This window comes from Mirounga angustirostris, unplaced genomic scaffold, assembly GCF_029215605.1.
Source record: "Mirounga angustirostris isolate CCGP_5_RB_7025 unplaced genomic scaffold, mMirAng1.0.hap1 SCAF_14, whole genome shotgun sequence".
In the NCBI taxonomy this organism is placed as follows: Eukaryota; Metazoa; Chordata; class Mammalia; order Carnivora; family Phocidae; genus Mirounga; species Mirounga angustirostris.
Genome location: NW_026991722.1, coordinates 73,266,110 through 73,278,894, shown reverse-complemented (window position 1 = coordinate 73,278,894; position 12,785 = coordinate 73,266,110). Strand labels below are relative to the sequence as shown.

Below are 12,785 nucleotides of genomic sequence, written 5' to 3'. Positions count from 1 at the left end.
AGGCGACCACAGTCCCCGCCAACAGCTTGACTGCAATCTCCTGACGGTTCCCAAGCCAAAACCATTCAGCTAAGCTGCTCCCGTATTCCTGACACCCAAAAGCTATGGGAGATAATACAGGTTTGTTCAACTAAGTTTGGGTGTAGTTACACGGCAACAGATAACACAGCATCTGTACCGTGGTCATAGGAGGGAAGGATGGATAAGTGACATTATAACTTCAGTGGGGCACCTGGGCGGCTCAGTCTGTTGGGCGTCTGCCTTTGACTCAGGTCATGATCCCAGGGTCCTGGGATCGAGCCCCGCGTCGGGCTCCCTGCTCCGCGGGAAGCCTGCTTCTCCCTCTCCCGCTCCCCCTGCTTGTGTTCCCTCTCTTGCTGTGTCTCTGTCAAATAAATAAAATCTTAAAAAAAAAATTCAGCTCTAAATTTCACGTCCAGCCCTGACAAGATTTGAAAAACTCAACACGCGGGAAGTGGGTAGGACACTCGAGTTGCTTCACACTTAAGTAGAACTAGAGAGACAGGATTTCCAGGCACTGGGCTTGCAAACTCTCTAGGGAGAAACTGAAACTCAAGGTGGAAACTTTATAGGGTTTGGGGTTTTGTTTTTAATCATAAAAGTAATTTGCATCTTTCATTTCTTAGCTGGATGACGGATTTAATATTCTCTATCCCTTTGGGCCAGTCTAGAATATTTTTTAAGCATACAAATTAACATTCAAATACTTAAATATTTGTTTATTGTAAAAGCTGTCCAAACATTAAAGAGGTAAACTGCAGGGGCCCCTGGGTGGCTCAGTTGGTTAAGCGACTGCTTTCGGCTCAGGTCGTGATCCTGGAGTCCCGGGATCGAGTCCCGCATCGGGCTCCCTGCTCAGCAGGGAATCTGCTTCTCCCTCTGACCCTCCTCCCCTCATACTCGGCCTCATTCTAATAAAATCTTAAAAGTAAACTGCAATGTTAAAGACAACAAATCCAACTACAAGTAGTTGTGTTTCTCCCCCTAGAATTCTTCTAAGTCTAGAAGAACAGGCACATATGTAACTTTTCATTTAGCATAAGTGGGGTCTCACTACTTGGCAACTGGCAGGTCAGTCATTTTAGCCACACCACAATCTCTAACGGCTATAGGGTATTCCAAAGTGCCCACTTTGGGCATTTAGGTTCCTTCTTGTCCCCATAGTACGATCTAATGAGCACCTGTGTGTACATGTCTTTGTGTACCTCTGTGAGCATATACATAGGACAATTTCCTAGAAATTGAACCACTTAATTTTTTAATAGATTTTAAAAATATTTAAGACTTAGAGCGAGAGCGCGCGCGCCTGGGGGAGAGAGAACATGAGCTGTGGGGAGGGACAGAGGGAGGGGGAGAAGCAGGCTCCCTGAGCAAGGAGCCTGATGTGGGACTCGATCCCAGGACCCTGGGATCATGACCGGAGCTGAAGGCAGATGCTTAACCAACTGAGCCACCCAGGAGCCCTTAGATTTTGTTTTTTAGAATGGTTTTACATTTACAGAAAAATTGAGTAGTTCAGAAAGTTCCCATATACCCCCTCACCCAGTTTCCCCTGTTAACATTTTACATTAATATGGTACAGATGCCCAGTTAATGAACCCATATTAATACATTAGTAATAAAGTCCATAGTCTTAGATTTCCTTGGTTTTTCCCTTAATGTCCCTTTTCTGCCCTGGGAATCCCTCCAGGACACCGAATTATGTTTACTCCAGGTCTCCTCAGGCTTCTCTCGGCTCTGGCAACTGCTCAGGCTTTCCCTGTTTTTGAGGACCTGGACACTTCTGAGGGGTACTGGTGGGTGGTCCCCTACTGGGATTTGTCTGAGGTTTTCCTCAGGATTAGACTGTGATTATGGGTTTTGGGGAGGAAGACACAGAGGCCACATGCCATTGTCATCATGTCATGAGTATCCACCAAACTGGATTGATCCCATTGATGTTAACCTTGATCACCTGCTGAGATTCTCAGCTGTGAAGGGACTTCCCCCCGCCCCCCGGCACCACCCCCAGTCCCACCCCAGGCTTTCCATACTGTGCCCTTTGGAAGGAAGTCACTCAGCACAGCCCACACCTGAAGAGTGGGGAATCATGTTCCCCTCACTTTGTAATTTTTAAAAGTCATATGAGGGGCACCTGGGTGGCTCAGTCGGTTAAGTGTCTGCCTTCAGCTCGGGTCATGATCCCAGGGTCTTGGGATCGAGCCCTGCATCGGGCTCTTCGCCTGCTTCTCCTGCCCGCTGCTACTCCTACTTGTGTTCTCTGACAAATAAATAAAATCTTAAAAAAAAGAGGGCGGGTCAGGGTGGGGGGTGGTGCTGCACAGAGGGAGAGGGAGAGAGAATCTCAAGCAGAGGCCATACTCAGCACAGAGCCCCACACGAGGCTCGATCTGACGACCCTGAGATCATGACCGGAGCCGAAATCAACAGTCCGATGTTTAACCCACTGAGCTACCCAGGCGCCTCCAAAGGTTTTGCAATGCATATTCAAGCAGCTTTGCTCATCTCCACCCTGCCACCGACTACCCCCCCCTTTTTAAGGGAAATTATATTCAACTTCCATGGAATTTGTCATTTTGAAATCATGTCACTAAAGATGAATAGATACAACTCCTTAACATGATCTGACCCTCGGATAATTCCAAAAGCACGTGAAGCTCTCTCAAGAGACGCTGCCCAAGTTCACATTGCCTCCTTAGTACTGAAATAATCGGAGTTGTTTTGTTCTTTTAATCTATGCATTTTTTAAGTGAAGATTCTTCTCGGCAGAAGGTGTTAATTCAGACACTAAATCGGGACTGTTCTGAGCACTGTGAAATTTTGCAGGTCTAATCTTAGGCAGAAGAATGTGTGAAGACATGAGTTTATTTCATGAACACCTTTAGTTCCCCAGGCGGCTATGACATGCTAATCGCCTCATGACACCCCCCACTTCAGGCACCTCTTACCTCAACTCCTCCGGGGTTCTAGAAGCCCACCGAATTCACTCTTGAGAGGGGCTGCCTCACCCGACCTGCCCCAGATCTGCTCCTTCCTCCTGTGTCCCTTGTCTTTTATTTACATACCTTCTGTAATGTTTAACTGCACGAGTAATCTATGAACCCAGCCATGTATAGTTTCCCACGCCTCTTTAACAAACCGCTACCAACTCAACACAGATTTATTCTCTTACAGTTCTGAAGCTCAGCAACCGAAGTCAAGAAGTCCCAAAGCCAAGGTGTTGACAGAACAGGTTCCTTCCGGAGGCTGGGAGGAGAGAAGCTGCTTCCTTGCTTCTCTCGCAGCTTCTAGAGGCCACCTGCATTCCTTGGCTGGTGGCTCCCTTTGTCCTTCAAAGTGCATGGCAGGAAACTGCTTCTGCTCTCGCGTCTCCTCCTTGACTCCGACTCTCCTGCCTCCCCCCTTATAAGCACCTCTGGTTATATGGGCCACCTGGATAGCCCACCCATGATCTCTAGCTGAATCACACCTGCCAAGCCCTTTTGCCACCGAAGGCAACACTGACAGGTGCTGAGGATTAGGATGCGGATTTACTGGGGGAGAAGGGGATGGGGGGATGGTATTCAGCCTGCCATGCCATCCTCCTTTAAGAACAAATAAATCAGAACCTAAGACCCCCTTTGACGCCTAGCTCTATTGTCCAGACTTTCCCTCAGGAGTGACCACTATTAACTCTACGGGGTGCATTTTTCCAGACCATTTTTATGCTTTAACGTATGTACATATGAATGCATAGCATATTTATTTAGTATTGGTTTTGGTGGAGTTTTTATAAACAAAAAACCCCCCAAACCTAAAGGGCATCATATTATGTGACATGCTTCTTTTTCTGTTCTAAGGAGCCACCTCTATTAATACATATAAAGTTCAGCTACCACTTTTTAAAAATATTTGTGTATCATGCAAACTATACATAAGATAAAATTTACCATCTTAACCATTTTTAAATCTGCCGCTTAGTGCCATTAAGTACCTTCCTATTCTTGTACAACCATCACCACTATCTGTCTCCAGAACATTTTTTTTAAGGGGGGGGAGGGAGGAGAGAGAAAATCCCAAGCACACTCCCAGCTGAGCTCAGAGCACAACACAGCGCTCGATTTCACGACCTTGAGATCATGACCTGAGCCGAAATCAAGAGTCAGATGTTTAACCGACTGAGCCACCCAGGCACCCCCCCCCACCCCGAACGTTTTTGAACCGAGACTGTCCCTGTTTACCACCAACTCCCTGTCCCCCTCCTCCACCCCCTGGTGACTTCGATTCCACTTTCTGAATTTGCCTGTTGTAGGTGTTTCATGTAAATGAAATACAATATTTGTGTTTTGTATCTAGCTTCCTCAACTTTGCATAGTTTCTCAGAGTTCCTCCACGCCAGACTGTGTTGTCTGTACTCCATTTGGCAACCCCATACATCTTCCATTTGTGCTCTATCGACCTGTCCTTGTTTGCCTTCTCTTTTGTAAACTGACTGAAACCTTTTCCACCTGCTTTTGGTCTGTCCTTGCCAATGAACTGATCCAATTTCCCAGGATCGGGAAAGTCAGATGGTGGTCCCCTACAGAGTCCAGTGGCCTGCTTTGGACATGAGAATTTGATTCATGGTGGCAGGTACTGATGTCCATTTTCAACGAGAAGGAACAGCCTCTTCTGGCCCACCAGAGAAACTGGGTTCTGGCAATTAAAAAGGCGAGCAGAGGGGCGCCTGGGTGGCTCAGTTGGCTGGGCGACTGCCTTCGGCTCAGGTCACGATCCTGGAGTCCCGGGATCGAGTCCCGCATCGGGCTCCCCGCTCAGCGGGGAGTCTGCTTCTCCCTCTGACCCTCCCCCCTCTCATGCTCCATCTCATTCTCTCTTTCAAATAAATAAATAAAATCTTTAAAAAAAAAAATTAAAAAAAAAAAAGGCGAGCAGATCGCTTTGCTTCTTGGACCTCAGTTTTCCCTTCTGGAAAATGAGGCCGATTCCTGTCTCAGCTCTTTCACCACAAAAACAAGCCATTGTAATAGTTCTAGAAAGGCGTGCATGGGGCCAATGATGCCGCATTGACCAATCAGCCCCCTGGCAGCCTAGTGCAGGTGGTGTGCAATTCCCCGGATGCCTGGTGGGGGCTCAGCCGAGAGAATGACAATGACACAAACCTGTTCTCATCCTTTACCCACCCCTCCCCCCTTACTCAGCTGGAGGGCTACTCGGATTGTTTTTCTGGGTTCAGAAATCTTTCCCTTTGTTCCAAGAGAAAAAGATGGCTAAGCAGGTTTAGATGTTCCTTTTCCCTGAGGGGAAAGGTTTGGAGAATCTCTGGGGTTGCAAGCTGGGCTTGTCTCAGCTCAGTAGCTGGGCAACATTCCTCTCCCTGCCCGTCTAGCTTAAACCACACAGATAACTAGGGAGGCGAGGCAAGACCACAAAGGCTGAACAGTGGGTGAAGGACATCTGGCAGAATGCTGACAGACTTTCAATCATGTGGATTGGCTCCCACTGTGTGCAAAGTTTTGGGGAAGAACACGGGGGCTTTCCACCCACAGCAGCTCACGCTGGAAGGGGGAGGGGGGCAGAACAGGCTCACCAGGGAATCTTTCATTCCTATTGAAAGACGTTGAATGGGGCGCCTGGGTGGCTCAGTCGTTAAGCATCTACCTTCAGCTCAGGTCATGATTCCAGGGTCTGGGATCGAGCCCTGCATTGGGCTCTCTGCTCCGTGGAAAGCCCGCTTCTTCTCCCTCTCCCACTCCCCCTGCTTGTGTTCCCTTTCTCGCTGTCTCTCTCTCCGTCAAATAAATTGATAGAATCTTTAAAAAAGAAAAAAAAGATGTTGAATCATTCATTCAACAAATATTTGGCCTCTTCAAATCTGTAGGTTGAGATGTTTTCATCCATTCTGGATAATTCCCAGCCATTATCTCTTAAAAAGCGCCCTCCACCCAACCTCTCTTGCCTCTGTCTGAAACTCCAAACAAATGCATAACAACAACATCTCCCAGAATCTTCACATTCTCATTTTCTCTCTCTGGTATTATCTGTCTTTTTTGTCTCTGTGTGTGGCATTCTGAATAATTTCTTCTGATACCTCATTAATCCTTCTGCTGTGTCCCATCTTCTGTTCAAATACAGTTGAGTTTATTATTTTTTAATATCTCTAGTTCTGTCTTGTTCTTTATCAAATCTGCTATGCCACTTTTTACAGCCTTCCATTCCTTCCTTGTAAACCCCTTCAAGCTTGGTGATTCTTTCTTTTTCTTTTTTTTTTTTTTAAAGATTTTATCCATTCATTTGACAGAGAGAGAGATAGCGAGAGCAGGAACACAAGCAGGGGGAGTGGGAGAGGGAGAAGCAGGCTTCCCGCCGAGCAGGGAGCCCGATGTGGGACTCGATCCCAGGACCCTGGGATCATGACCTGAGCCAAAGGCAGACGCTTAACGACTGAGCCACCCAGGCGCCCCAGTGATTATTTCTTTACATGGGGTAAGCATAACTGCTTTCGAATCTGTGTTGGGAAAATTCCAGTATCTGAGGTCTATGTGCTGCCCTCTTCCTTCTCTTGGTTCTCGCTCCCGGCGCCTTGTTTCCTTGTGGGCCAGGTTTTCTTCAACTGTATGTGGGGCATTACCCTTCGGAAATTATTTGCAGGGATTCAGAGACACCTAGAATGAATGAGCCGTGCTCTGAAGAAGAGTTGTCTTTGCTTCTGCCAGCCTCCCAGGGCACCACCTGGCAGGGCCACCTCAGATCAGCGCCCAGCTGAGGCGTGTCTGTGGGTGAGCTGTGACAACTCCTCAGGAATTTTCTCTTCTTGTCCCTTTCTCTTCTTCTGGGTCGCTCAGCATCCAGACAAGCTTCTTGACCATCCCCTAGGGATTGGGGTCAGTGATGTCTGTTGGTGGTGTCTGGATAAATGTTTAGCAATCAGGGAGAAAAAAAGCCGTGCTGCCCTTTGCATGCATGGGTTGGCATATGCCCTTGCAAAAGAAAGCCTTTGATGAACCCTTATGGGACTCAGGGTTTCCCCCAGGATTTGCCTGGATCCCCCAGGGGAGGTGACATTTGAGCAGCAGAAACCTGAATGAGGAGGAGCCAACCAGGAGGGGACTGGGAGGAAGGGGATGCAGAGGGAAGAGCCTCACACAAGCCCAGTGGTGGGGACAGATTTGCATTTTTTTAAAGAGTTTATTTATTTATTTGACAGAGAGACACAGCGATAGAGGGAACACAAGTAGGGGGAGTGGGAGAGGGAGAAGAAGGCTTCCCACTGAGCAGGGAGCCCGATGCAGGGCTCCATCCCAGGACCCTGGGATCATGACCTGAGCTGAAGGCAGATGCTTAACGACTAGCCACCCATGTGCCCCCCGAGTTGCATTTTGAGGAAAGAAAGGGGACAGCATGGCTGGAATGGCGAGTTGGGGTGGGTGGTGGCAGAGGTGAGTCTGGGATGGGGCAGGGCCAGGCTACCCAGGGCCAAGGTTTGAACCAGAGGACTAAGAGGACAGATTTACAGTTTTAATGATCTCGATGACTCCCACTCCTTAGGTGTGGGCTGTTCCTAGTGATTTCCTTCCAAAGAGCACAGTATGGGGGCACCTGCCTGGCTCAGCTGGTAGAGAGTGTGACTCTTGATCGCGGGGTTGTGGATTTGAACCCCATGTTGGGTGTAGAGATTACTTAAAAATAAAATCTTAAAAACAAACAAACAAACAACAAAGAGCACAGTATGGAAAAGGGGGGAAAGGGTCCCTTCACAGCACAGAAACCTGACAGATACTAGCTCCCCAGGGGATTGATGAAAGTCAATGTCAAGAGTGAGCAATCATGTTTGGTGGATACTCGTGATGTGATGTGCTGACGATGGCATGTGGCCCCTGTGTCTTCCTCTCCAAACCCATAATCACAGTCTGATCACAAGAAAAACATCACACAAATCCTGATAGAGGACTACCTGCAAAGTCCACGACCAGGGCTCCTGAAAACTGTCCTCATCACCAAACACAGGGAAAGACTGAGAAATTGTCACAACCCTGAGGAGCTTCAGGAGATGTGAGGACTATGTAGAACATGGTGTCCTGGACAGGATCCCGGCCAGAAGAAAAACGTTAGGGGGCAAAGGAAGGAAATCTAAATAAACTATGGACTTTAGTTAATAATAACACATCAATATTGGTTAATTGGGGCAAATGGATTGTACTAACATAAGCTATTAATAATGGGAACCTGGTGAGCGAGTTACAGGAACTCTCTGTACTATTGTTGCAATTTTTCTGTAACTCTAAAACGGTTCTAAAAAACAAAGTCTGCTAATAAAAAGGTTAGGTCTGGCTGCTGACTGTGGAGAATGGGTTATATGTTGGTGGGAGAGGGAAAAAGAGAATCCAACTCAAGGGATCTGACCCCCTGACAGTGTGGCAGGCCTCACCAAGAGGTGAACTGTAGGGGACAGAGAAAGGGAGGAGTCGGGTATGATGCCCAGATATTTGAACTTGAGCACCTGGTGGACGGTGTCATTAACTAAGATGGAGTTGACTATGAGAAAAGTAGGTTTGGGAGGAAAGCCTGGGGCTGCATTTCTGCCACGATGAGTCCAAGGGGCCTGTGGGACATCAGAGAGGTGAGATCGAGTAGGCAGGGAGATTGTAGGAGTTTGTCCCGTGGTGAAGGTCCGAGCACCTACTTATGAGCAAGGAGCACACCTACTAGGTGGGGGATCCAGGTGTGAAAAGGCTTTAAGAAACTTCTAGTATGTTCAAAGAGCAAGCAACATGCCAGGGAAGCTTTGACAGGTCAAATCAATGAGAACGGAGGAGACCAGCTGGGGTAGTGGGGAATCAGGGAGATGCCAACAGGCCGAAGGGCACAGCAGATGTCAGCCATCTTCTTGCTCTGGGAAAGCCTGTCCTTGACTGGAGCCAGCACACATCAGTCCGGCTTCCAGCCAGTCTCCCCTTTGGAAAAAGCCTTCTCTTTCTCTAGGCTGATATCCAGAATCGCCAGATAATTGAGGGTCAGAGGTCAGGGAACTCATGTCTGGCAGCTGACCAGACCTGTCAACTGAAGGGCTTACATAACTTCCAAGAGTCATTGTTTGGGAGGGGGGGGTCACGGAGTCTCTAATTGCCTCTGGGCATGTGCTGTATTGCTCTGGGGCTAGGAAAGGTGAAGGGCCTCTATTGTCTATCTACCCCAGGGCCCTAGCTGATGCCGTTTTGTTGTTGTTGTTGTTGTTGTATATAGAGCAGAAAATTCTTTTTTTTTTTAATTTTTATTTAAATTCAATTAACATATAATGTATTACTGGTTTCAGAGGTAGAGGTCAGTGATTCATCAGTCTTATATAATGCCCAGTGCTCATTACATAATGTGCCTTCCTTAATGTCAATCACGCAGTGACCCAGTCCCCCACCTTCTTCCCCTCCAGCAACCCTCAGTTTGTTTCTTATGCTTAAGAGTCTCTTACAGTTTGTCTCCCTCTCTGATTTCGTCTTGTTTTATTTTTTCCCCTCTTCCCCTATGATCCTCTGTTTTGTTTCTTAAATTCCACATATCAGCGAGATCATACGATAATTGTCTTTCTCCAATTGGCTTATTTCACTTAGCATAACACCCTCTGGTTCCATCAGAAAATTCTTTGAAGTGTTTTTCTGAAAGCGCTTGCGACTCACACAGCCCCAGGCCCCTTCGGTTATAAGTAACAGCAGGATGTCCTGAGTGAGGGGCTACAGAGGGGGCTGAGCCCAGGCCTGGCTGCCTCGGGTGGGGAGTGGGGTATCTGCTGCCTCTCTTGGGCCCCGTCCAGTCCAGCACATTTTCCACACCCTGATCAAAACCCTCCAACACTCTCCACTCTTGGCAGAGTAGGTCAGCCACCTTCCAGAAGCCGCTGGATCCAGCCCTGTCCCTCCTTCCTCTCTTACCTTCTCCATGTGTCCCTGTCACTGCCCATTTCCTGCTCCACAAATTCCCGGCTTCTTCCTGCCTTGTGATCTTTAAACTTGCCATTCCTTTGCCCAGATCAATCTTTTTCCACCCACCTTTTTTTTGGGGGGGGGGGTGAAATTCACATAACATGCAATTAACCATGTTCAGGTATGCGAATGCATTGGTATTAGCCTATTCACAGTGCTATGCGAACTCTAGGTCTCTCAGGCTTCAAAACTTTCTCAACAACTGATAAAGACAGCTCATGCCCATTAAAGCAGTCACTCCCCATTCCCCCCGTCCATGCCCTGGTAACCTCTAACGGGCTTTCTGACACTGATTTGCCTATTCTGAGTATGTCATACAAAGGGAGTCATACACTATTCGCTTTTGTGACTGGCTGCTTTCATTAGCATGATGTTTCCAAGGCTCATCCACGTGGTAGCAGGTGTCGGAACCTTGTTCTCTTTTTACGGTTGGATCATATCCACTGTATGCATACACCACCGTTTGTTTATCCTTTGTTACTTTATGCACAATCCGGCTGTCTCCGCCTTCTGGCTTTTGTGAATAGAGCGGTTACGAACACTTATGTACAAGTTTCTGCGTGGCCATATCTCCATTTCTTGTGGGTCTCTACCTAGGAGTGGAATTCCTGGGTCCTAGGGTTACTCCATGTTCAGGGTTCTGAGGACCCACCCGATTGTTGTTGGCTCTTTCTTTCCCCCAGGTACCTGCGGCTGGCGCCTTGCTTCACTCAGCTCAGATGTCACCTCCTCCGATGACCCCAACTCTAACAGCACCCTCCCCCAAATCACTCTCTTGTCTTTCCACCATTTGGGGTTCATGCTTCATTAGAACGTAGGCGACCTTGTACCTCTTATGTTCCGTGGTGACCCACCCGTAACACTGGTTAGTTCCTGGTTCACGGTCAGCCCTCAATACGTAATAATCATTGCTGAATGACTGATCTCAGGTTGTCAAAGTTAAGGAGTGGCAACAACGCGAGGCTTGTCTTCGTCATCTGAGGTTGCTGCTGGGACCGCCCAGGAGTGACTAGCTATTTAAATGGACTACTTCCTCCTGCCCCGAGAAAGCAAATACTGGTTATGCTCTGTTTCTTCATTCTTCCCTGTTTGTGACTCAGCACAGACATCTTTTCAGCAATTCCCAGTCCTTGGGCCAGAACAGGTAACTCTTAATGACTTATTGCAAAGGTTAAAAAAAAAAAAAAAAAGCCACGAAGATGGAAAAGAATTTGGGTGGGGAACTGGTTAGATGAATAAGGCTGTGATCAGCCTGGTATGCTGGTTAAGGGCTCCAGCTTGGGGTTCAGGTGTTCAGGGTGACTGGGTCAGGTCCCAGCTTTGTCACATAGCTCTGTGAATTTTTGCAGCTTACTTAATCTCATTACTCTTATTTGGAAAAACATGGTTTATAGTACTAGCTCCCTCACAGGCTTGTTGTGAGGAGCCGAAGGATGAATATTACACAAAATGCTTAGTGTGACATTAGTGTGTTGAAACGTTTTATACCAGAATAGTAGCTAACATCACTGTCCTCATCTGCCCGTCTCTGTCCTCATATCTGCAGGCTGGCCATTCAGATGAAAGGAGATAATAAAGGTGTTTTGTTTTGTTTTTTAAAGATTTTATCTACTTATTTGAGAGAGAGAGAGAACGCATAAGAGAGAGAGACCACGAATTGGGGGGGCGGGCAGAGGGAGAGGCAGACTTCCCCGCTGAGCCTGGCTTGATTCCAGGACCCTGAGATCATGACCTGAGCCACCCAGGCGCCCCAATAAATGTGTTTTTAAAAAGTAAAAGGAGAGGGGGCACCTGGGTGGCTCAGTCGTTAAGCGTCTGCCTTCGGCTCAGGTCATGATCCCAGGGTCCTGGGATCGAGCCCCGCGTCGGGCTCCCTGCTCCACAGGAAGCCTGCTTCTCCCTCTCCCACTCCCCCTGCTTGTGTTCCCTCTCTCACTGTGTCTCTCTCTGTCAAATAAATAAATGAAATCTTAAAAAAAAAAAAAAGTAAAAGGAGGGGTGCCTGGCTGGCTCAGTCAGAAGAGCATGTGACTCTCCATCTTGGGATCCTGAGATGGAGCCTCATGCTGGGCATAGAGATTACTTAAATAAATTTAAAAAATTAAAATTAAAATAAAAAGTTAAAGGAAAATTGTGAATGTACTTAAGGCCTCTGGGTGGCACAATTTAAAATGGTCGATTTTATGTTATATGTATTTTACCACAATAAAAAAAGGCAAACATTAAACAAATCAACAACCTCTTTCTGACCCACCCCGCCCAACACCCCCAAAAAAGTGAAAGAACTTTTCTCTATTATTATTTGAAATATAATAGCTCTCCTACCTGGGACCAGAAATTGCTGACCTCGGCTGTAATGGATGTTTGGGTGCTGCTCTGTGGAATTCCACAGTCCCTGCTCTGTGGAATTTTCTAGAATCTCGGGCCCTGGAGAAGTGCAGGATTGGAGTGGAGATTCTCAGAGAGGGAGGAGGATGAAGATGCCCACCGTGGCCTCTCAGGTCCAAAAGAGATGTCTAGACGGGCTAGCTTGCTGTTGAGCTTTCAACAACTTCTGTTTTTAGTAAACAGAAATCACAACAGCGGCCTTCCATCTTGTTCCAGGAAGTGTGGGTGGGACTCCTCAGTGCTTAGCAAGCACGGGTTGGTTTACTTTGTTTTGAGTGTCCCGTTCCCCCATCCCTGGGGAAAATTTTAATATTCAGAAGCATACATGAGGGCGCCTCGCTGGCTCGGTTGGGGGAATGTGCTACTCTTGATCCCGGGGTTGTGGGCTCCAGCCCCAAGTTGGGTGTAGAGATTTCTTAAAAA

At 47.5% G+C, this 12,785-nt stretch overlaps 1 protein-coding gene across 1 annotated transcript in view; it reads right to left on the bottom strand.

Annotated features, from left to right (window-relative positions):
* The window catches only part of VPS37B (VPS37B subunit of ESCRT-I), a 42,229-nt gene extending 29,716 nt beyond the window's left edge, over positions 1-12,513 (bottom strand). Inside the window, exon 1 of the mRNA XM_054510546.2 lies at positions 12,300-12,513. The gene's annotated coding sequence lies outside the window, so the exon portion shown is untranslated. The remainder of the gene's footprint in view (positions 1-12,299) is intronic.
* Positions 12,514-12,785: the final 272 nt, after the last annotated feature.